This window comes from Choloepus didactylus, chromosome 21 (assembly GCF_015220235.1).
Source record: "Choloepus didactylus isolate mChoDid1 chromosome 21, mChoDid1.pri, whole genome shotgun sequence".
NCBI lineage: Eukaryota > Metazoa > Chordata > Mammalia > Pilosa > Megalonychidae > Choloepus > Choloepus didactylus.
Genome location: NC_051327.1, coordinates 3647864 through 3673183, shown reverse-complemented (window position 1 = coordinate 3673183; position 25320 = coordinate 3647864). Strand labels below are relative to the sequence as shown.

Sequence of the window (25320 nt, the reverse complement as noted above, 5' to 3'; positions counted from 1 at the left end):
TCCCACTAAAGTAGATTCCCTATCAGGGTATAATAGGTTAATGACGTAGGCGCTTCCTGCCAGTTCCGGCTACACATCTTAGCGCATGCTCAATATTGACTGGGCGACTCCGGTGCCTTCCGCGCTTCATCTTCTGAATAAACTCTCACTTTCTTCGGGGCCTCGGAGTCACCCGGCGGTTGTGATTGACAGCGATAACTGCAGTTAGAACGCAACATTAAAAAGTGAAGAAGAGCTCATAAATGTTAAAAATTAATATTTAATCATCGCAAGCAGGTTTGGATTTCATTTTTCGTTTTGCGTGGATGTAGTACCATATGCGACCACCTGGGGGCGGTGCCGCGCTGCCTCTTCCTCCCGTTTGGACTGGGGGTCCGCCGAGAAGTACTCGGACCCCATCCTACGGACCGTTCAACCCCACTCCAAGTCGCATCTCTGGGTGGGCCAATGTCCCGGGCTCTGTGTCCGCGAGGTAAGAATAGCGGATCAAGGGAGGAAAATCATTGAGCGTTGTTACGCCTGGGCTCCCTCAGTCCGAACTATCACCCCCATTTTACAGAGGGGGAAACTGACACTCAGAGAGGCTGAATAACTTGTCTCAGGTGCACCAGGCAGAGCCAGCGTTCCCCAGCTTCCCACGACCCAGTGTTCTCTGTAGACTATTGCAGTGCTTTTTAGAAAAATGCAAAATATGCAGAGCTGTACAAGGCAAACCACTGCTTCCCACTACCCGGAATTAATTGTTAATATTTTGCTTCAAATCTTTTTTTAATTAAAAAAAATGAACACTACCGATAAAATTCGAGTCCCTTTTAATATCCCCAGGTTCCATCCCCTTTCCTCTGGAGTTTCAAGTCCTTCCAGCCCATTTTTTTCTAATTTTATATGCACATAGCTTTACCCATTTCCTTACATGTTTAAAGAAGATGACTAACAAGCAAACAAAAATCCAGGGCAGTAAAGATGGTGGGGTAAGTGGATGTGTTATGCCGAAGAGTGGGGCCCCAAACATGTCCACACCCTAGTCCTAAAAACCTCTGATTATTAACCTTGCATGGTAAAAATTTTCCAGTTGTGGTTAAAGTAAGGATCCTGAGATGGGGAGAGTATCCTGGAATATCCAGATGGGCTGAAAGTAATCACAGGGTTCCTTCTAAGAGGGAGGCAGAAGAGTCAGAGTTGGAGAAGGAGATGTGATGATGGAAGCCGAGGTTGGAGTTATGTGATGATGTGATGATGGGCCCATGACCCAAGGAATGCAGGTGACCTCTAGAAGCTGGGAAAGGCAAGTTCATGATGTGTCCCCTAGAGCCCCCAGAAGGATCGCAGTCCTCCTGTCACCTTGATTTTAGGACTTCTGACCTCCGGAACTGTATGATAATAAATTTGCAATGCTTTGAGCCACTAAGTTTGTGTTTACTCGTGCAGTTGGTAAGCCTGTGGGTTTGGGAATCATGCAGCTTGAGCCTTTACTAGCTGGGTGGCCTTGGGACAGTTACTTCTCTCTGGGCCTCAGCTGCTTATCCCTGTAATGGGGGTGATCATAATAGTACCCACCTCACAGGGTGTTCTAGTTTGCTAATGCTGCTCGAATGCAAAACACCAGAGATTGATTGGCATTTATAAAAGGGGGTTTATTTGGTTACACAGTTACAGTCTTAAGGCCATAAAGTGTCCAAGAACACACCAGCAATCAGGTACCTTCACTGGAGGATGGCCAATGGTGTCCGGAAAACCTCTTTAGCTGAGAAGGCATGTGGCTGGCATCTGCTCCAAAGTTCTGATTTTAAAATGGCTTTCTCCCAGGATGTTCCTCTCTAGGCTGCAGTTCCTCAAAACTGTCACTCTTAGTTGCACTTGGGGTATTTGTCCTCTCTTAGCTTCTACGGAGCAAGAGTCTGTTTCAATGGCTGTCTTCAAAATGTCCCTCATCTGCAGCTCCTGTGCTTTTTTCAAAGTGTCCCTCTTGGCTATAGCTCCTCTTCAAAATGTCACTCTCAGCTGCACTGAGTTCCTTCTGTTTGTCAGCTCATTTATATGGCTCCACTGATCAAGGCCCACTCTGAATGGGTGGGGCCATGCTTCCATGGAAATTATCTCATCAGAGTTATCACCCACAGTTGGGTGGGGCACATCTCCATGGAAACACTCTAAGACTCACAATCTAATCAAAACTGATACATCTGCCCACACAAGATTATATCAAAGATAATGGCTTTTGGGGGCAACATAATACATTCAAACCAGCATACAGGGTTTGCTGTGGGGACTAAATTCATTCATTCAGCAAATATTTCTTGAGAACCTATGATGTGTCAGGCCCTGTTTGGGGCTCTTGGGCCGCATCAGTGAACAAAGCAGACCAAGATCAAATGTTGCAATATGTGCTGTTCTGGTTTGCTAAAGCTGCCATTATAAAAGAGATTTATTAGGTTACAAATTTACAATTCTAAGGCCATGAAGGAATCCCAAGTAAGGCATCAGCAAGAGGATACTTTCACTGAAGAAAGGCCGATGGCATTCCAAACACCTCTGTCAGCTGGGAAGGCACATGGCTGGCATCTGCTGATCCTATGCTCCTGGGTTCATTTCAAAATGACTCTCCAAAATGTCTCTGGGCTTCTGTTTCTCTTAGCTTCTCTCTCTCATCTCCTGTGCATCCTTGCTTGTTCTTCCAGGGCGTTTCTCTCTAAGCGCCTGGAGGTCCTCTCTTCGCTTCTCCAGGGCAAACTCTGGGCTTCATCACTTACCTTAGCATCTCCAAACATCTTTCTATCTGCACCTCCAAGCATCTGATCTGTGTCAGCCCTGGAGCTCTTTTAAGGACTCCAGTAAACTAATCAAGACCTCCCTTGAATGGGCGAGATCATGCCTCCATGGAAATAATCTAATCAAAAGGTCTCACCCATAGATGGGTGGGTCGCATCTCCATAGAAACAACCTAATCAAAAGATTGACCCATAATTGCATCCTACCCATAAAGCCCCCACAAGATTGCATTAAAGAACATAGTCTTTCCTGGGGTACATAACAGTTTCAAACCAGCACAGGTGCCAAACACTTGAATGGGTCCCCGGCACACAGAAGGGGGGTGGTGAACTGAGCTATCGGCTTTCTCCCTGTAGCTCGGTATGCTAACATGAGAGTTCATTAGTTGGATTCCACTTACATCGCCCCCATCCCCACTGCAAGTGCGTATTTATGAGTTTCTCCATGATGACACTGGTTTCTACTAAACTGTCAACTCCAGGAGGGCAGGGTCACTGCCTTGTTCAACCACCAGTATATCCTCAGGACCTAGAACAGTGTTAGCAGCAAGAATATTCCTGGAACAAATGGTTTGCGTCCTTGGCGAAGGCCACTCCATCTTGCTAGGTGAACTTGCAAATGCTTCTGGCTGGAACTGCCCAACCTGAGAGCTTTTCCCTAAGCATGGCCAAACTGTGGCCTGCCCTTCTGGAAGGTCACTCCCTGCCGCCCCAGGAAGGAGCAGATTCCTCTGTTGGGTTGACCCCCAGTACTTGAAGCATTCTCCAATAGTTGGGTCATTTGCTAGCAGCACCCCCAACTCTCTCTCTCTGATCAATTCCAGTCAACATTTATCTGGCATCTGCTACTAGGCCTGATCAGACAAAAAAGCAGGCCTTTGGGGAAGGAGAGCTGTTTCTGGAGCTGCTCAGGACCCCAGTGCCAGAGGAGCTTCTCCAGCGGAACAGAAATCCAGTGGAAGCAAGACCATGGGCTCATCTGCTCCAGAGACCTTGCTCCCGCAGCCCCAGCCTCCCTCTGGGCTCCCATAGTCCTGTGCCTGGGCCTCTCCCGGTGATTTCTGCCTGTGGGGCCGACGCTGCAAAGGAGGCTTTCAAATGCAAATCCTGGCCACAGCCAGGCAAGGGTGGGGAGACCTCGAACTCAGAAACCGGAACAACTGGGCTCTGTTTAGTTGTTTGTTTGTTTTTTTAAGCGATATTTAAAAATAACTTTTGCCAAAGGAGCCTGTGTTCCTTGTTGAAATTTGAGCAAATAAAGAAAAGCCCAAATGAGAAAATAATATCACCTTTAATTTCGCCTCCCAGTTAAACTCTGATAAATGAAGGTGCCTTCTTTTCTCATTTTTCAAAATTTGGAACATAGGATGCAACTTTACAAATAATTTTGTTAATTAAATCACATATATAAAGTTAGAAGGGACACTCTCTCCCTCGCCACCTCCTTCCTTCACAACCGAACCCCACAGCTCAGAAGTAACGAACCAATGTTAAGAGCAAGAGTTTGGTGGCATCCTTCCAGAACTTTTCCTAGGCAAATATGGAGGCAAATGGAACAGGAGGCCCACACATGTCCCCACCCTTATCCTGGGGTTGGCCTGGCAGAGGGCAGGTGAGGATCCCACTATCCAAAGGATGGATGCTCCAAGCTTCTGCAGGTCTTTCTGCAAGAGCTGCAGGTGGGCCTCAGGTTGCCCTGTGGTGGGGCTCATTTCTCCTGCTTGGGAGGCCCAGGACCCTCTGACAGCAGGTGGAAGAGCTAAGGTGGGGGGTAGGGTGGTTATCAGACTGCTGCTTAAGAACATACAGGCCATGCCCACTGTGGACGGGGAATTGGAGCAGATAAACACATTAGGAACAGGCCAGTGCAGTTCTCGAACCACCCTGAGCCTACTGGAGGAGGACAGCCACCTCCTTGAAGTTGGGAACAACCAAATGACAATGAGCCTTGAAGAGCTGAAGCCCTAGTTCCCTTCTGCTGGATCCCTTCTGCAAGTTTCCTTCTGCTGCCGCACCCCCAAAGCAACGGGGGTGGGGGTGGGGGGTGGGAATCCGGAGGCACCGGGAGATTGAAGCAGTAACAGTGGGGGACCACCCAAATGGAGGGCAGCCGAACTGCAGAGAAGTAAATGTTTGTTGCGTGAAGCCATTGAAATGTTGATTGTGTTCCTTTAGGCAGCATAAACTAATCTATGCTGTCTGATAAAACACCTTTAAAATGAATTTGTATTTGAAAAAAAAAAAAAAAAGAAAAAAAAAAAAGAAATAAAATGAATTTGTTCACTTCTGTTTCTGAGAATTATTCTTTGTGAGATGTGTGTGTGTGTATGTGTAAGAGGGAGACCCAGTGTTACGCCTGGAAAGCCAGGGAAAATGAGGAGGTTTAGCCTTCATCTGGGAGACATCTTGGAGAAACCTCAGAGGGCATTAGACAGTGGTGGGCCCAAGTTTGCCCTGAAACCTACCCTTCCCCAAACCATGGTGTTGAGTTGAAAAAAATGAAGCTTTGAGAAACGTGCTTGTGTGGGTTATTAAAGTGTATATAATTCAGTGGTTTTTAGAGTTGTGTGACTATCCCCAAAGTCAGTTTTAGAACATTTTCATCACCCCTAAAAGAAACTCCTTACCCATTAGCAGTGGCTCTCCATTCCTGCCTTCCCCCAGCCCCCGGCAACCACTAATCTACAGTCTGTCCTTATGCATTTGCTTATTCTGGACATTTCATACAAATAGAGTGCACAATATGTGGTCTTTTGTATCTGACTTCTTTCACTTAAGCATGCTTTTTGGGTTCATGCATGTTGTAGTATGCATCAGTTCTTCATTCCTTTTTATGGCTGAATAATATTCCATTGAATGGATATACCACATTTATTTATCTATCAGTTGACGGACATTTGGGTCGTTTCTCGTTTTCAGCTATTATGAATAATGAAGTTATGAACATTCATGTACAAGTTTTTGCATGGACATATGTTTTCATTTCTTTTTGGTAGATGTGTTGGAGTGGAATGAGTGGGTCACATGTAGCTCCATCTTCAACATTTAAAGGAACTGCCAAACTGATTTCCATAGCACCTGCACCATTTTGCATTCCTGCCGGAAAGCATGAGGGTTACAATTTCTCCACATCTTCATCAACATTTGTTATTTTCCATTTTAAAAATTATTATTATAGCCATTCCAGTGGGTGTAAAGTTTTTATTTGCATTTCTTTAATGGCTAACGATGCTAAGCATCTTTTCGCATGCCTGTTGGCCATTTGTATATCTTCTTTGGAGAAATTTCTATTCAAGTCCTTGGCCTGTTTTTTAACCAGGTTGTTGGTCTTTTGGCTGTTCAGTTGCTAGAGTTCTTTATATATTTTACATACAAGTCCCTTATCAGATAAATGATTTGTGAATATTTTTCCCTCATTCTCTTGAGTTTTTGCTTAAATTTCTCAATGGCATTTTTTGCATTCTGTGGGTTATTGCATCCCATGGATTACTCTGGTGGAGGGAAAGGGAAGGGAAAAAAAAATCCCCATGAGCATGGAGAGGGATTTTTCTAGCTGAGGGATTTTGCTCCTCAGAGCTTGAGGAAATCTGTGTCCACTTGAGAAGAGGGACAGCCTTCAGGTTTGGAACTGGAGTGTACTTACAAAGGGTTTCCTATGAAGGGTTTAACTATGCTTTCCACTTGCAAAGAGTCATGTTGAGGTACAATTTAATTTTTTCCCTTCTATATTTAATATTCTGTTGTTACCCTGGACTCTTCAATAAGGTCTGAGCAGCCTTGTGTGAAGGTGAAGGAGGTGACTAAGAAACAAACAATAACTAAATGTGACCTGCCCCACATCTCTCTGCTGAAGTCCCTGAGGACATCTGTCTTCCTGAAGTTATTAGAAGGGACAACCACCTCTCCTTCAGAGCTTATACTTAATGTCGCTTCCTTCAAGAAGCCTTCCTGGACCTCCAGACCAGCGTGTTCACCTTTATAATCTCTCATTGCCCCCTTTTCACTCATAGACGCCTCACAGTTTATAGTGGCAATGGTGTAATGACTGTTTGAGTTATTTCTGTTTTCCATTTTCTCACCCCTTAGATAGCTCCCTGAGGGCAGGACTTTCCCTCAACTCCCAGTTCAACACTTCACAACAGAATCTTCATAAATATTTGCCATATGAGTAAATGCCCAGAAACTAGAGGCTTACATCTCACCAGCTCAACAATGCCTTGGAAAGAAAGATTCTCTTCCTTGTTTTAGTTTCCTAGGCTGCTCCAAGCAAACAGCATTAAATGGGTTGGCTTAAACAAAGGGAATTTATTAGCTTACAGTTTTGAGGCTGTGAAAATGTTCAAATCCAGGCATCACAAAAATGCTGCTTTCTTCCCAAAGACTGGCTGTTGGCGATCCTTGGCTCCTCTGCCACATGACAAGGCACAGGGCGGCATCTACTGGTCTCTCCCTTCTCTTTGGGGTTTTCTTAATTTCAGCTTCTTGCTTCCCTGGCTTTCTTTCCCTTTCTCTGTATTCATTCTGTTTATAAAGGGCTCCAGTAGTAGGAGTAAGACCCATCCTGAATGAGGCAGGTCATACCTTAATTGAAATAGCTTCATCAAAAGGTCCTACTTTCAATGGGTTTACACCCACAGGAATGGATTAACTTTAAGAACATGTTTTTCTGGGGCACATACAGTTCCAAACCATCACACCTGTGGTTACAATAACAGTCCCAGGTTAGTATCTCATTGGCCTACTATGAGTCACTTTCTCATCCCTGAGCCAATCAGTGGGACTAAAGGTATGGCATATGCTGATTAGCCAGCTCTGGTCATATATTCGTCTTGTAACCGGAGCTCTGGGGAAGGATTTGAATCTCAGGAACTGAGAATAGAGTGGACTGGTTCCCTGAGGCAAATCAAGATGCTCGTGGAAAAAAACAGCGAATGCTGCTGGGCAGACAACAATTGCAGAGGTTTGGAGAAGTTAAATAATTTGCCTGAGGCCACAGAGCTATGAGTTGTGGAGTCTTTATTTTGGTCTCATTGAGTCTGAACAGACTAGTTTGGCATCTTTGACTTCCCCTTTCTCCCCAACTTCTCCAGGGCCAGAAGTTTAGGTAAAATTCTGTGTTTTGCAGAAAGCAAGAGGAGTTTTCTCAAGATGACCGAAGGAGCCAACCCTCCAAACCAAACTTGCATTTTCTAGATTTTTTATTTACCCAAACTTGTAGCACAGAGGCCAAAGGGTAAAAACACTCAATGGTGGACTTCGGCTCCATTTCTTCTTTTTCATCCTCCCTTCCCATCTTTTGAAATGCTGCCTGTATGTCACTTTGTCCCCACACCAAGCATCATCAACCTGAATCTGCTCCCAGCAGAGACCATAACACCACAGAAGCTGATACCCCTGAAGGCCTGATCTCTCCCAGGGGAATCTGAATTTTTAAGGGCCTCAAACACTGAGGCATTGAGGCTTAGAGACAGGACACTCCAGAGGCCAGTACAGACGCAGATCTGGGTTCAAATCCCGGCTCTGCTACTAGCTATGAAACCTTGGGAAAGTCACATAACCTGCCTCCATTTCACCATATATGAAGTGAATAGAGTTATACAAAATATATATATTTTGTATATATTTTTATACAAAATATAACCCTATATACAAAACCCTAGATACAAAAACAGGGTTGTGATGAGAATTAAAAGAGATAATGCCTATAAAGCAATTACCAGAGTGCTTAGCACAAAGTGAATGTCCTATAAATTTCAGCCCTTATCATTATGTCCACAAAAGCCCATCCAAGCAGGCATAACAAATGACAGGGTGGCTCTTGGCCATGGAAACATGTTCACAACCAGTTTCGAGGGGGAAAAAGAGCGATGCACAGGGCAGCATGGGGTCTACATATACCCACATGTGTTCCCCAGGAGCCAGCTGTCTCTCTGTTCGTGGTCGCCCTGCACCTGCTGTCTCGGTGCTTGTCTGGGGCTCACCTGGACAAAGAACTCAGCACTCTCTCCAGGTCCATGGAAGAATTCATTCACCCGTGAAAAGGAGCCTCGACTGAAGAACTCTTTATGGGCACAGGGAGAGGGTTTACCTTGCACAGTCCAAATTATTGAAAAGCCCCCACTAGACGCTCTTCTACTGGAAGCTTTTTTTCTGCCTTCCTCCTCTCATAGTGCCTGGCAATTGCTGCCCTGTGCCCTCTCCCCCTTGCAAATTCCTTTCCCCTTTTAGTTCACAGAGAAACTCAGCGCCATCCTGGCACATACAGCAAATGGGCAGAGCTTAAATCCTCAGGATCCCTGCAAAATAGAAGCTGTTTGCCAAGGGGAGGCATTTTAGAAGACTTGGATGGGGGTTGGAGGGTTCGGTTATATCTACATTCCTTGGAAAACAGATAAATCTGGATTTAGTTCTACTCTGTCCTGTCCTAGCTGGGTCACCTTGGGGAAATCACTGTCTTTATAAACCCCGATTTTATGATCTGTAAAGCAGAGCTAATGACACCTACTTCATAAGGTTGGTGTGAAGAAGGAATGAGATAAATAGCTCAATAAATGTCACTATTTTTTATTTCTAGAAAAGTGTTTGGAAGGATATAATATCAAAATATTGTCAGTAGTTAACACTAGTTTTATTTCCCTTTCTTCTTTTTGCTTTTTCATATTTATCCATTCATTCACTCATTCATTCCTTAGGTATTTATCCAGCTCCTACCACGTGCGAGGCCCTGGGGAAGAACTAGGAACACAGCAATGTACTAGCCAGGTAAGGAACGTCTGCAGGGGAGAGTAAACAAATAGTTACACAAATAATTGCAAATATCATAAGTGCCTAAGCTGCTACAAGACAGAAATCAGAAAAAGCAAAGCTACTTCGTTTTCAAATGCTTTAAATTTATGCATAGAGACACAGAAACAAGCAGCGGGGTGGGATTTATTAGTAATTTCGTACAGGACTCGCATACAGGAAGGCAACCGGAAGGCTGGTGGTGGTGGGGTGAGGGGGCGGTGTCGGCCACCCCTTCTGGAATTAACCATTTGGGAGGGCGTCCACCTGGCAACCACCCGCCAGGCCCGTCCCACGCATTAGATCCTGACTGTGCATTCAGCGCGCGGGGGAGCCACCGACGCAGCCCCTATTATCGCGCGGGCGACCCAGGCGAGCGCTGGAGCGGGGAGCAGAGCGCGGCGGCTGCAGCAGCCCAGACGGCCGCCGGGGGCATCCACGTGAGCGCCGCGCCGTGCGCCCGCCACCCGCAGCCCCGCCCTGCCCGCCGCTCCTGCCCCAGCCCCAGCCCCCGCCGCAGCTCGGCTCCTGCCGGGATCCGACGCTCGCACTACAGTCGCGGCTGCTGCTCCAGGCCCGCCCGCCGTCGCTAGCTCTCGCGCCCCTGGCACGCTTCTCCCGCGTCCCGGGATCGTTCCAGCGTCCTCGCGCGCCCCTCGCGCGCGGTGATTGACCCATCCGCCCCGCTCGCCGCTCCCCGGCACCCTCGGGGGGCCCGCCCGCCCTGCACCCTGGAGCACCCGGCCGCGAGCGTCTGCCAACTCCTCTGGATTCTCGCGGCCGTGAGCAGCGGCTGCCGCGCCTGCACGCCCGAGGGAGGTAAGGTGCGGGGCGCCGCTGGCCGGGCTGGCTGGGGGCCGGGATCGGGCGCCCCGAGCCTCCGCACCGGGTGCAGCCTGAGCTGGGAGAGCTGTGGTTCTAGAACCTGGAAACGGAGCCTGAGGCAGCGCCGAAGGGGATCGTGGGGGTTGCTTTTCCTCTGGTTGTTAAACTCTCCGGGGCTCAGTGTTTGCTTCTATAAAATGGGGAAGTCGTGGAGGCTAACGGCGATCTGGATTGGCATGTGATAGCAGCTTTCTGGCAGCGGGAGACAACTCGGGGGTCCCGCCCGGGGGCACAGTGGTGCCTTTCAGTCCCCTGCAGGATCCGGAGCCGCAGCCCCCACCCGGTCCCTGAATCAGAGGCCTGCGTTGGCCCTAATTCCTGGAGCCTCGAAGACCATGTAGACGCGCCCTTGCTGCATTGTTGGCAGGCGCCGCGGACGTGTGCGCCAAGGGGCCGGACTTTAATACGCTAGTGGCGGCGCGGGGGCGGGGGCAGCTCGGGTACATCCCGGTCTAGACCCTCCTGCGTGGGCGTGAGGGATGGCGGGGAACCAGCCGAGCTGCGCCCCGAGTGTGACAGATGGGCTGCATGGGGGCAGGGGTAGAAGAGATGTGCCCCGTGGGGACGCTCTCTGGAAGCCCGACCTCTGGGTCCTTGGCCCGGGTGCTCCCTGCCTGGGGTCCAGAAAAACAGGACAGAGATACCCATGGGCGGGAAATGGTTTGAGTCCTGGGTTTGAATTCTGACACTGTTACTTACCGGCACTGTGATGTTGGACCAGTTGCTTAACAGTTCTGCCCTTCATTTTCCTCGTCTGCAAAATGGGTACACGATTAGCATCTACCTCCCAGTGTCCCTGGAAGGATTAGTGCGAGTTGATACTTGTTAGTGCTTAAAATAGTGCCTGGCTCACAGGAGTGTGTGAAGGCTCCAGGCCATTCGGAGACCCCTGGACAGGCTGTAGAGCTGCAGAGAATTGAGCAGTAACACAGGCCTGCCCTCTGTTTTTACAGAGGAGGAAACCAAGGTTCAGGGTGGTCCCCAGACCTTCAGAAGCTCCCTAAGCGGGAGCCAGCCATGTAAACAGCAGTCTCTGATAGGCAAGATGGACTAACTGCCAGAAGACAGAGCGAGCAGATGGAGCTGACACTGCCCCGTGTGTGTGTGTGTATGTGTGTGTGTGTGTGTGTGTGTGTTTACTGGGGAAGGCTTCCTGGAGGAGGTGATACATGATCTGAGTTGAGAAGGATGCTGGCTGAAGGAGGTAGGGTTTGGAGAGGGAGGTGTGTATGTCTTCCTTTTCTGTGGCCACAGCACCTGGCATTTGTTCATTTTCTCCTTTGTTAATTCAACAAATACAACCAAGTCTCTTGATGACATGAATTCAGGTGTAAAATGGTTAGGATTGGCATCCACTCGCTCAGACAGAGTGAGGTCTCAAATTTTTACCTTCTGGGGGTGGGGGATGAGGGAGGCAGGAAGTCAGGGCCTGATAACACTTGAGATCATATTACATATGAAGAGCTGTGCACTTTCTGTGTTTCACCATTTTTTCACAAAAAGTTCTTGTGGCAGAACAGTGTTTTTTTGGCTGACTAAGATCTATCACTGATCTGATTTTAAGGCAGTTTTAATGTGGCATATGACAGAGACAGCTAGGGGCCACCAATATCCATGTTTTCCTGGTCTGGCCTATCGACCCCACTAATTTTCTCAGTTTGGTAGGAGCCGCATGACTGAGTTTTGGCCAGTGGAATGTGAGCCGCAGTGGTGGGCTTCCCCTTGCATGCCTGGACCCTAAAATCCCCCACTCTTTCCCCACTTGGCAGCCCAGGGGAGAGTATCCCAGAACCTAGAGGAGGGCAGAGCTCCCTTCAGCCTCCCACACTAGAATGGGATGTGAGCAAGAAATTACCTCTAGTGGGTCAAGCCAGTGAAATTTGTTGTGGCAATCATTTGTAGCAACGAGTCTGTACCCTGACTAACGTAATGCTTGGCTTTAATTAACATGTAGTATAAAACTTACCATAGTACATAACTAGGATAGATCAACTTGCAAATGGAAGGCTTTCCCTGTCTAGAAAAAGTGAAAAATGAAAGGTGCTAGGTCATTTCAAGAATGGAAAATAGCAAACTCACCTGACCGGAGACTACCCTAAGAGGGTGGCAATAAAGAATGACTGTGTGGTTTCCTAAACTCTTGGGTGGAACCTGTTCTTTCCCTCTGGAAGCTTTTAGGTTTTTCTCCTTATCCTCAGTGTTCTGAAATTTTAGGATGATGTTTCTCAGTGGTCTGTCCTTGTGCATTGTGCTGGGAAGTTGGACCCTTTCTCTCTAGAAATGCATGTCCTTCAATTCTGAGAAATAGTCTACTTTTTTTTTTTAATTTCCTCTGTTCTCTCTTTCCTAATATTTGATGTTAGATCCCTAGACTGGCTCTCTAATATTCTTGTCTTTTATCTCCTATTTTCTATCCTCTTGGCCTTAAGGAGATTTCCTCAACTTTATCTCCCAATCTTCTATTAAAGTTTTTGTTTCTGTAAAGATTTCCAAGTGCTATTGTCTTGTTCGAAAAAAACATCTTGTTCTTATTTTGTGGATGAAATATCTTCTCTCTCTAAGGATATTAAGGTGTGGCTATTTTTTGTTTGTTTTTAAGTTTTCTTCTTGCACATCCTGTTTGCTCCAGCTTTCTTTCTTTCTTTTTTTTTTTAAGATTCCAATTTATTGAAGAGATAATATTAGGCATGTAATACTTTATTTACTGAGACAGAACCAAACAAATTATGTAAGAAATAATTTTAATACAGGTGGTGAAAAAGGAGTTTGATAAAGAGTTAGAAATTAACATTTTTTAATTAAATTCAGTTTTATTGAGATATATTCACATACCATACAATCATCTATGGTGTACAATCAACTGTTCACAGTAATATCATATAGTTATGCATTCATCACCCCAATCTATTTTTGGTCACTTTCCTTACACCAGAAAGAATCAGAATAAGAAATAAAAGTAAAAAAGAACACCCAAATCATCCCCCCCATCCCACCCTATTTTTCATTCAGTCTTTGTCCCCATTCTTCTACTCATCCATCCATACACTGGATAAAGGTAGTGCGATCCACAAGGTTTTCCCAATCACACTGTCACCCCTTGTAAGCTACATTGTTAGACAGTCGTCTTCAAGAGTCAAGACTACTGGGTTGGAATTTGATAATTTCAGGTATTTACTTCTAACTAGTCCACCAATACGTTAATAATATTCAATGTTAGATCCCTAAACTGGCCCTCTAATATTCTTATCTTTTATCTCCTATTTTCTATCCTCTTGGCCTTAGGAGATTTCCTCAACTTTATCTTCCAACCTTCTGTTAAAGTTTTTGTTTCTGTAAAGATATAACTAATTTCCAAGTGCTATTGTCTTGTTCGAAAAAAGCATCTTGTTCTTATTTTGTGTTAAAAAGTGTTACCTATATAGTGCGTAAGAATGCCCACCAGAGTGACCTCTTGACTCCATTTGAAATCTCTCAGCCACTGAAGCTTTATTTCATTTCATTTCACATCCCCCTTTTGGTCAAGAAGACGTTCTCAATCCCACGGTGTCGGGTCCACATTCATCCCCAGGAGTCATATCCCACGTTGCCAGGGAGATTTACACCCCTGGGAGTCAGATCCCACATAGAGGGGAGGGCAGTGAGATCACATGCCTGGGTGGCTTAGTCAGAGACAGAGGGCCACATCTGAGCAACAAAGAGGCTAGGCACAATTAATACCATCTTGCCGCCGTTTGTTGGTTTGTTTTGGTCTGCCTTTCATGTGAGATACTTTCTCAAATATCAAGTTATCCTTAGCTGTCTGTTAAAGAGATTGGAGCTCCAGTAAGCTCTTCGGGAGGTCTGTGGGGGTAGGAGGGGCCTGTGGGTCAGGGTCTTTCCTTTGGGGTGATCTGGCTATGTGGTTTCACTGTGGAAGGGTGTCTTTCAGCCTTTTATCTTGCACTGGTCTGATTTCCCAAAGAAATGTTGCCCAGTCTTTGGCTGTCAGGGTGGTGTCTGGTTGCCAGGATGCTTTAGGCAGTGAAGAAGAAAGCTGAGGATTAACAGCAGAAACTTGAATTCAGCTCATTCTCTAGGATTCACTGTTTCTGATCCAGTTCTTAAAGCTGAAGCAGGAAAATGTGAGGACCAGGTCAACACTGGGAGGTTTACGTTCAAGGTAATAGCAGCAGGCTGGACTGGTTAAAAAAATGTGTGTGTGTGTGGCGGGGGGGTGGGGAGGAGACCAGGTAGAGTCTGCTGTCAAAGAAACTGCAGACTGTTTGTTGCTGAATGAACTGAAAATGTAACTAGAAGGTGGTTATTCTGATGACCACGTCTGCAGCTGCATCTTGAATTCTAAAGCTTTGCTGGGTCAAACTTTTGCAGCCAAGGTTGACGGACATAAGCAAAAGGGCTTCAAACAAAGGAAGGAATAAGTCATTAAGACACTGATGATAAGGCAGAAGATGACAATCTCCCAGTCCCCACCAGAAGTCCCAGAGCTGTACAGCTTCCAGAGAAGCATTTCAAGTGGTTAGAGAGCCAGAGGGTAGACAGTGTTCAGCTGCGATGCTTTCTAGCAAGTCCTAGCAGGAACTCCGCTGGGAGTGGTCAAAAAGCAGATAAACTGCAGAAAATTTCTTTAGGCTTGTGGTTCTCAAACTTCAGTGTGCATCAGAATCCCCTGGAAGGCTTGTTTAAACAACACCCCCCACCCTAAGTTTCCAATTCAGTGGGTCTGGAGTTGAGCCTGAGAACTAGCATTTCTAACAAGTTCCTGGGTGATGCTGTACAGTCGTTTACAGTATGGTCGTATAGTTGTATACTCATCACCACAATTTTTGAACATTTTCATTACTCCAAAAAAATAAAAATAAGAATAAAAATAAAAGTAAAAAAGAACACCCCAAACATCCCATACCCCTCTTCCCCACCTATTATTCATTTACTTTTTGTCCCCATTTTTCTACTTATTTGTCCATATAAAAGGGAGTGTGAGCCATAAGTTTTTCACAATCACACAGTCACGCCACCAGCTTCCCCACTTTTCTAGCCATGTGATCCTGGGCAAGTCACTTAACCTCTCTTCCACAGTTCTCTTATCTAGGGTGAAGCTAATAGTGCCTACCTCTTAGAGTTCAGGGGAGGCTTCCTGAAGGAGGTGACATCTTAAGCTAAGACCCAAGGGGTGAGCAGAGGAGTTGGCCAGTGGACAGGTAGAGAGGGCAGTCAGGGCATGTGCCAGAAGGAGGGGGAGCCAGTGTTGTCCAGGGAGCTGAGAAGAGTTTATGTGGCAAGTTGCTTCACAAGGGACTCTGATATGTTCTGAATCTGCCCTGTCTCTGGGCATGGAAAATGAACTGCTGGGATGGGTCTGAAAGTGCCCACATCCCACTGACCCACAGGCAGTGGCTCTACCTGGATGCAAGTCTAGCTGCAGGAAGTGCTGAGAAGTGTAGACCCTGACTGGGCAGCTGCACAGGCCTGCGGAGAGCTGGCTCTCTGCTACGATGGCCATTTCTGGCCCCAGACCACCTCTCTTACCTGTTCTCCACCGTGTTCACTCACTCGGCTCCACTCTGTTGGATGAGTGCATTTTACCCTTTGAGGAACATGAGATTCAGAGGTTAAGTCATTTGTCCAAGGTCTACTCAGCTAGTAGTGGCAGGCTTGGCACTTTCCAGGCCCTCCACCACCCAGGCTTTCCACTCAGGGTCTCAGCACTGCCAAGGGGCTAACTCCCAGGGGGCTGGTAATGACCGCCCGGGAGCCCTCCCTTCCCCCAAACCACCAGCGCCCATGATAATCAACAAAAATTGCCAACGTTTCTCCAGTTACATATTCAGTCAGGCTGCACATGTTGTGGAGAACCTAGTGTGTGCCAGGCCCTGTGCTCTGAACTGGAGTTTCAGAGGAGTAAGACACGGTCCTTTTTGTTCAAGAAGCGCACATGGTCTGGCCACCGAGAGGACTGTGTAAACACAGTGTCTGTGAGAAGAGGGGCATGCCGTATCCCTGATCTTGCCCGCCGGCAGGACAGGGTGTACTGGGGAGATGAGAAGGCTGCCCAGCCGATCATTAAAAATTAAAATCCAAGCCCTTTTGTGTGTTTTGTTAATCGAAGCTATAATTACAATATCTTGTGCTTTGTATTCGAAAATGTATTTTTCTAATTTCGAAAACAATAAACAGCCCCTACAATAACAGTTTTATAGGAACAAAGCACAGCAGGCTGCAATGATGGTTTTCCATTTAGCAGAGCGAACATTGGCTTATCTCCTTGGGTTCAGCAGTGGGTAGCTGCTCACATCAATAAACTAATTTCTCCATATCTTTATGGTATGCATGGAGGTTTGTTTTAAATAGAAGAGGAGGAAGAAAACAATATAAAAAGAAATTTAAAAAAAAAAAAAGGGAAGAGGAGGGAGAGGTGGTTGGGGAGTGCTCCTGGGAAATCCACCAGAATCATTCTAGAGCAGGGTTCTCAAGGTCAGCATTCTTGACATTTCAGTTGGATAGCTCCTCATTGCGGGGGGCTTCCTTGTGCCTTGTAGGATGTTTAGCAGCATCCCTGGCCTCTACCCACTAGGTGCCAGTAGCATCGTCTCCCTAGTTGTGACCCAAAATCTTCTCTAGACATTGCCCAACATCCCCTGGAGGGCAAAGCCGTCAGAAGTCCTAAAATCAAGCTGTTGCAGGGCTGTGTTCCTTCTGGAAGCTCGAGGGGAAAATCTGTTTCCTTGCCTTTTCCAGGTTCTAGAGTCTGCCTACATTCTCTGGCTCATGACCCCTTCTTCCATCTTCAAAGCCAGCGACATAGCATCTTCACTTCTCTCTTTGTCTTATGCCCCTGCTTCTGTTGTCATCTCTGTTTCTGTCTGACCCTCCTGCCTCTCTCTTATAAGGGCCCTTGTGATAACATTGGGATAATATTGGGTAATGTCCCCATCTCAAGATCCTTAACTTCATCACTTCTGCAAGTCTCTTTCGCTGTATTTACGGGTTCCAGGGATTGGGACGAGGCCAGTGTTTGGAGGGCCATGATTCAGTTTGGACTCTGGATGTAATGAAAATGCTTTTGGAGGGCCTGCGAGGGGGAGCAACTTGAGGGGTGGGAGAGTGGGCATGGTGAGAACGTAATGCAGTGAGTACTTCTGAGTGCCAATTCGATGTCAGGCACTATGTGAAGTCCTCCAAACTACCAGGGGAAGTAAAACTGTGAGCTGGATCTTGAAGGGACCAAACGAGTTTGCCAGCAAATGGGAAGGGCATTCCAGGCAGGGGGGCTCACAGGGGACAAGGGCAGGGTGGTGAGGAGAGCTTGGTGTATGGTGACTGATTCTTGAGCCTGGAGAATAGGGGGGGTGAGGTGACAAGGAGGGGACAGATGGGTGTGGACATCGGTAAGTCAGTCCTTTTATTCTGACGTGCTGACGCAAACAGTTATTAGTCCCCTCAAAAGTTTCAGTAAATGTTCCCTTACTGAGCATCTAATACATTCATTGTGGGGATATAGACATTAACCAGGCACTAGCATGAACTCTTAGCTGGATGCTTGATTGAGTGAGTAATCCCTAATCCTGCACAACTGTTACACCCCCACCCCCAGTAAATCAATAAAAGCTAGACTGGGAAGCTCTTTGATTAGCACTTGGTGAGCGTGCCTACCCCTCCCAAGGTGGTGGAGCCGGGAAAAGCCGGGCCGTGCGGCTGCAGAGCAGAGGCTCCAGGCCACAAGATCAAGGCTTAGGTTTTCGTTTCTTGTTTGAAGGAAACGAAAGACTCAAGCCAGGTGTGGGAACTAGCCAGGTGCAGCCCAGGACAGCCTGGCCCTGCACAGTTTCCCTTCTGCAGAGGAGTCCCCGTCAGAAGTCACTTCTCTTGGGCCCAGCAGCTCCTGTCACTGTCAAATGAGAGACCACGTCAGTTGTTTCGCAGGGTGCCCGGTGTGCAGTAAGCCCTGCACGTATGTTATCTGTTTTGTTTCAGATAGGAGCAAAGGTCTCTTCTGCTTTCTCTTTACCCGTTTGCAGCTCAAAAGCCGCGTCTTCCCTTCTCTGCCAGTGAGATGAACTCACACTAAACTGTGAGAAACCCATAGCTGCTTCTAGTTGGTGCAGTAAGCCAGAGAGTTCTTGGCATGGATTGTGGAAGAGCCAGGAGAAGACTTGGTCTGGGCGTGGGTGAGGAAGGGAAGTGCTGAAGGGAGGTGGAATAAAGCCTCATTTATCACAATAGGAAATCAGCAGATAAGGACCAAAATAGATACATTAAGAAGTAGCAGGAAGAGCAAATTCTTTAGAGATGTGGAGCTGTTTGCCCGGAGTAACAGCTAGAATAGTTAGAAGTGGTTGCCTTCTCTAGTTGCTGAGGTTGTTCCCTAGAGATGAGCATTGCACAGCCGTGCGGCCCCGGTGGTGTTACGGCTTGAAAGTGAGTCTTCGCCTGGTGCACACAGAGTCAATGAGTGGACACCCGGATTTTGAGAAGAGAAAAAGTTTATTTAGCAAAGTCTAGCCTCGCGAAGATAAGAGGGCAGTTTCTTCCTCGAACTGGAGAAACTTTCAGTGTTGTAGTCAAAGGCAGGCAGGCAGGTTTAGGATAATAAGCAAAGCTGTTTTAGATGACAAGGGCAGAGATAGCCTAATTGCTGCATGTGCTTAGAGTGATGACATATTTCGGCTACTGCACATGTCAAGTGGCCTAACTGATTAGAACTGGCTTGGTTCAGCAAGATAGTTCAGGAATTTTGGGTGTTAAGTTCTGGGCTAACTTATATTAATCAATAAGTGCCTAAGTGCAAGGGCACCTGAATTCAGGGTTGCAAAACAAGATAAGGGGATACAAATGAGGTCGGTCAGGAGTTGTTTTGGTTATAGGGTGCAGTTTCAAAGCACAGTATCAGTAAAACAAAGCACTTGGGTTTCAGTTAAAAGAGGACTGGAAACTTTTATAACTAAGGGAGGGAGCTGCTTGGGAAAGCGGTGGTGCTGGGTATGGAAAATGGGTGAGGGTCACTATAGTAGGAAAGGGGTGTTGTTTTCAATCATATACTTTAGTAAAAGTATTTTTAAAAATTTTAAAATCCTGACTGGGTTTTGGACTTTTCAGATGGTGGGTAACAGAAAACCTATCTGTAACCAGCTTAAGTCGACCCCCAACCTTCCCCTCCCCACAAGAGAGATTTATTATATCTCATAATTCAGAAGTCCGTGGAGGGGATGGGTCTGGATTCAAGCATGTTTGGATTTGGGGTCTCAAATGATGTCATCACCATTTTTCTTTTCTTCATCTCTTGTTCTGCTTTTAATGACACACCCGCTGTACTCTCTGGTGGGCTCTGGTCCTGTCTCAATCCTCTTGGATTCACAGCCAGCGGGAAAATTTGACCATCTCTTCCAGTCACTCAGGCTAAATCCCACGTTTACCTGGGATTGGATCAGTTTGGCTTTACTTGGGTCACGTGCCCACCTCTGAGCCAGTCACTGGCCGGGCGCCCAAATGCTGTGATTGGTTTAGACCTGGGGCACATGATGCAACTTGGCATCTGGGGGATGCATCCCTGCCCCAACCACATGGCCTGAGAATGGGGGAGAAACAGATCCCCAAATAGAAGCAGACTGGGAGCAATCCATGGCTGATAAGTCATCTGTGTCCACTGTGGTGGCAGTCAGGGACTGGCGGGGTCTCCTCACACTAAACGTGTAGCAGTGTGTGCACTGGTGGCTCAGGGTGAGCCACGTTGGTTCTGGGATCCTGGCTCCTGGGAGTGGGAGGTGAGCAGATTCCAGCTGCTTTCCACAGCAGGAAGGTGGCCCTGGGGAATGAAGGCAGGCCCTGGGGAGGGCCGGTGGCCACTGCAGCCTAGCCTACGGGCCTCGGCCTGGGCATTGCAATCATAGTTTCCCGCGCGGTGGCTGCCAGTGAGCTCAGTGACTACGTGGCCAGAACCTAAAATAGCCTTTTCCCTGAGGACCTCTGAAGAAGCTTGGCTTTGCTCCTAAACAGACGTCCAGGTCACCAGTAGTTTGGCTGGGACCCAAGACTGAGCCCCTCTTATTTATGTTAAAAATTGCTGTAATTTTAGTACTGTTTCTTAGTGTGAGTCCCACAGGTAGGAAGAGGCAGAGCTGGGACTTGAACCCTGGTCTGCCTGACCCAGAACTCCACTCAACTGCCTCTCCATAGAAATATTTTCCCAGGTTGTGTCGGACCCAGAGGGGAAGATGTAGATATCTGAGTGAGGGCAGAGGAAACCTTCCAGAGGATGCTGGTGTGTCAGGAGCTAGGGCCCTGCTTCTGGCCTCAGGTTGTCTCAGAGCAGGCCCCTTCTGTGAGCCAAAGGAAGCTCAGGTTGCGTGGTCGTTCCTAGGAGGGTGGATGCCCTGGCTGGTGTTGAACAGGCAGCATAGAGCTGAGTTAAGGGCTAATGAGGTCTCCTTGTCTATCTGGGGACATCCAACATCCTCCATGTACCCAGTCTCAATGGGCAGATGTGCCAAGTTAGGATTCTGGATTGAGGCCACAGCTTTCCCAGAATGACCCTGAGCAGGCCCCAACTTGTCACAAGGGATGTGGCTTTTTATAATATGGGAGAGAATGGGCTACTAGCTCAGACAGGATTAACAAATAGTAAGGGAAAAAAAGAAAATTACAGTAGATTAAATAAGTTTAGATACCAAAGCCTGGAAGTTACAATCCAGAACTCTTATGGGGCCCAATGATGTAAGAGATCAGGCTCCCTCTATCTAGGGGCTCTGTCATCTTCAGTGATGAATTCTACTTCATGGTCTAAAATAGCTGCTTGAGCTCCAGCAATCACACCTGCATTCCTGCCAGCAGGAAGGAGAAAGAGCTGAAGAGTACATCCTCTCCCTTTAAAAACCCCTCCCTAAGGTTGCACACACCACTTCTGCTGATATCCCATTGACTGGAACTTGGTCACATGGCCACACTTAGCTGCCAAGGAGACTGGGAAATGTAGACTTTATTCTACGGGGCCATGTGCTTAGCTCATAGTCACTGGTTCTGTTATTAAAAAGGAAGAGAGAGCAGCTGTTGGGGGAAAGTTTGCAGGCACTGCCACAGCTGCCTTAAGAGCAAATTTATGACAGCTCGCAAGCTGTAAAACATTACTCAGTTCTGGAATACATATCACGTGCCTACAGCTACAAGGCACTGTGCCAGGCGGAGTTACAGCTGCTTGTCTGCAGCTCCTTTCACTTCCCAGGTCCTAGGAGGGAGTCAGGTCTGTGTGGTGGGACACATTCAGGAGCTGGGATTCTGGTCAGAATTCCCCTGTAAACTAGCTGAGAAGCCCCAGTCAGGCCCCTTCCCCACTCTGCTCCCCCCACCATAAAACGAGGGAGTTGGCAAGGTGAATTAATTTAGTCAACAGAGCTGGGGTGCAAATCTCTTAACCATGAAGCTTCACTGCCTGGGGCTCTCAGACAGGATCTGTGGTTCTGGCCCGGTGCCTGGCACCATCCTGGCCCCCAGAGGCCACCGACCTAGCTGGGCCTGCTGGCAGCCCCAGAGAACATGCTGTCTTGGTCAGCAGGGACTCTGGCCAAGGGATGATCGGGGAAGAGTAGCTGCTGGGGCTGGGAAGAGCTGAGAGTAGGGAGAAGTATGGAAGGAGTCCAGAAAAGATTTTGGTAGCAAGCAGCATTAGGTGATCTGGGCTGCCACTGTGTTTTGCCCAGAGGGTCTTGGTGGATGACACCTAGAGCAGTGATTTTTGAACTGTGAGCTGAGAAATGAATGTGTGATCACCATTTAGAAAAAAAAAATAAACGGAAAGAAAAACATGAAAAGAGAAATAAGTAGAATAGAAACTAGTAGCATGGTACACAGCAAGCCTAAGTAGTTTGCTGAAATTTTAATTTTAGTTTTATAGGTGTTTACTGGGTTAGGATACAAAATGTATTTTCCTACTGTGGTAGCTGTCAAGAAAGTTCCAAAGCCTCAGATCCCTCAAACTGCCGTCCTTATGGGAAGAGCTATTAAGAATTGAAATTATTTCCTTGGCCTAAAATATTTAAAATGATTTTTTCATTTATTTCTTTATTATTTTATGTTGAAAGCAATCCAGCCTTGTAAAATCTTAAAATAGTATAGCAGTGTACAATGTAAAAAAGTACTTTAACCCCAACTCCAGCGGCCAGCTCCCAGCTCCAGTGCTGGAATAATTCCTGTGGTTTCTTTGAGAAAGTTTTAATGCATATACAAATGACCTTACTCTTTAAACACAAATAGGATCATCGTAATATAACTGCTGTTCTGTAACTTGCTTTAAAATATAACAGTTTTTTAAAATGATCTTTTTTTTTTAAACTTAGGCTTTACTTTTGTGTTGCACAGTCCATGGACTTTTTTTTTTTTTTTTAACTTTTTATTCTAGTAACATATTGTGACGGTTAAGTTCACATGTCAGCTTGCCAGATTATGGTGTACAATTGTTTGATCAAGCAAGAACTGGGCTGATTGTGACTGTGGGGATATTTCTTGGACTTAAATCATCAGTACGTTGATTGCATATATGGCTGATTATATCCACCATCAATTGAAGAGATTGAGAAGTTTCATCCAATCAGTTGGAGGCTTTAAAAGGAGAACTGATGATTTCAGCAATCAGAAGGGAGAATATCCATCTCTATTTCTGCTAGCCAGCTTCTCCTGGGAAACTCAACGAAAACCTTCACTGGAGTTCCCAGTTTGCGGCCCGCCCAATGGAATTTGGACTTGCCCATCTCCACAGTTGCATGAGACAATTCTTATAAAGATCTCATAATATTTGCAGAAATCTCCTGTCCTTCTGTTTCCTTAGAGAACCCTGACTAATACGGCTTTCATACTGGGAATGGTTCCTGAGAGGCAGAATCTTAAGAATGAGATTTCTGAATTGGTTCTGGGATTTTTGGAATTGATTCTCTAATCTGATTAGAGTTACAGGCAGTAATGACTCTATTTCCAACAATCAAGATGGAACTGATAGTCCATGGCATGAGTTGGCAATAGAAATACGCAAAATATCACCATTGGATACAACTACTCAAATGATTATAAAGAGGCAAGGCCCTGGGTGAGAGTGTTTTTGCCGTCTTAGTTTTGTGGCGTTAGAAGGTATAATGATATTGGTGGGTTCTTAAATATGCTTGATGCAGTTATAAAAGAAAAGGATGAGCTGAAGGCTTCAAATTTCCATCTTAAGCAGGGCATGAAGGACATGAAAGTTTCTATGTGTGCCCTGAAAGAAAATCTTATTTTGTGGAGCTGCAGACTTGAGATTTCCGGAAAACAGGAAGAGTCTCATTGTATGAGTGGCTGAATTACAACATCAACTAAATGCCCAAACTTGCAGGGTGGCTGCTGTTAAAGTGAGGGCGTTGATTGGAAAGGAATGGGATCCTGAAAATTAGAATTGGTTGATAATGATGGTGAGGATATTGAAACCCTAGATTCTGCTGCTGCTTTGCCAGATAAACCTGTAACCGTCTGTCCTGAGGAACCAGCCACTGGACCTCCAGTCTGCCCTGGGGAAACAGCCATCCAGCCTCCACTTGAAGAGATTAACCCTGCTGTGCCTGATAAACCTGAATCTGCCTCCTACGGCCCTCACTCCTCTGTCTGAAGAGATTAATCCTGTTTCACCAGATGACACTGCAGTGGAATGCCCTGAGGTAGTTGGCTTGCAAAAGACACTTCTAATTCTTCTTGTGCCCATCCCCATCACCCCTCTTTTCTTTCAGACCTCTAACTAGACTGAAGTCCCAACAGGTCCCAAAAGACGTGGTAAAAAGTGTGATCCATGAAGAGGCATGCTGCTCTCTGAAAGAACTGCATGGTTTTTCCAATTTATAGAAGCAGAAATCAGGGGAATATGTGTGGGAATGGATTTTAAGGGTGTGGGATAATGGTGCAAGGAATTTAAAGTTGGATCAGGCTTAATTTATTGATATGGACCTGCTAAGGAGAGATCCTGCATTCAGTTTTGTAGCTCAAGGGGTTAAGTTTGTTTGGGTTATTGGCTGAAACATGGACTAAAAGGTGGCCTACATTGTCTGAGGTGGAAGTGCCAGAACTGCCCTGGTACGATGCAGAGGAGGGGATCCAAACACTTAGAGAGATTGGAATGGAGTAGATTTATCATGGAAGATCTGCTCACACACCCCTGGAATGTCCAGAGGACACACCTTTTACCAAGACTGTGAGTAATAAATTTGTGAGACTTGCTCTGTCATCCCTGAAGGACTCTGTGGTCTCACTTCTCTGTAGAAACAGCTGTTACTGAGCTGGAATCCTTACACACAATGGGGATGATTGGATCCCAGTAGGCATAGCTAAGTGGCAGCAGTTAATCAACAAAGACAATGTGGGCGTGGCTACCATAATGGACAGCAGACTCAAAGCAGCAATCAAAATAGTCTGACTTGCAGAGACCTGTGGTGTTGGTGAGTAGATCATGGGGTACCTAGAAGTAAAATAGATGGGCAGTCTATTAAATTCTTACTTGATCTGTATTAGAAGGGTTCTAATTCAAGTGAACAAAAGTCTACCTTGAATTACAAAAGCAGAGGGTCACGGACCCTTAATCGATTCCCAGACCTGAGACAGTTTACAGATCCAGAACCCCTTGAGTGAGGGGAATACCAGGTACCCTTGGGGAAGGACCCTGTTACACTGCCAAAAATTTATACTGTTAATCTTCCTCCCAGCCTTCCCCAGGCCTTTAGCCTTTTACCAAGGAAACTGTGCACTGGGGAAAAGAAAATGATCAGACATATCAGGGATTATTAGATACTGGCACAGAAGTGACATTAATTCCAGGAGACTTAAACATCACTCTGGTCCACTAGTCAGAGTACGGGCTTATGGAGGTCAGATGATCGATGGAGTTTTA

The 25320-nt window shown here is 46.5% G+C and overlaps 1 protein-coding gene across 2 annotated transcripts in view; it reads left to right on the top strand.

Annotated features, from left to right (window-relative positions):
* Positions 1–10052: 10052 nt before the first annotated feature.
* Positions 10053–25320, top strand: part of EEF2K (eukaryotic elongation factor 2 kinase) — a 110254-nt gene continuing 94986 nt past the window's right edge. Inside the window, exon 1 of one of the 2 annotated variants that reach the window (XR_005213566.1) lies at positions 10053–10370. The gene's annotated coding sequence lies outside the window, so the exon portion shown is untranslated. The remainder of the gene's footprint in view (positions 10371–25320) is intronic. The other variant, XM_037814438.1, reaches the window with a different exon arrangement.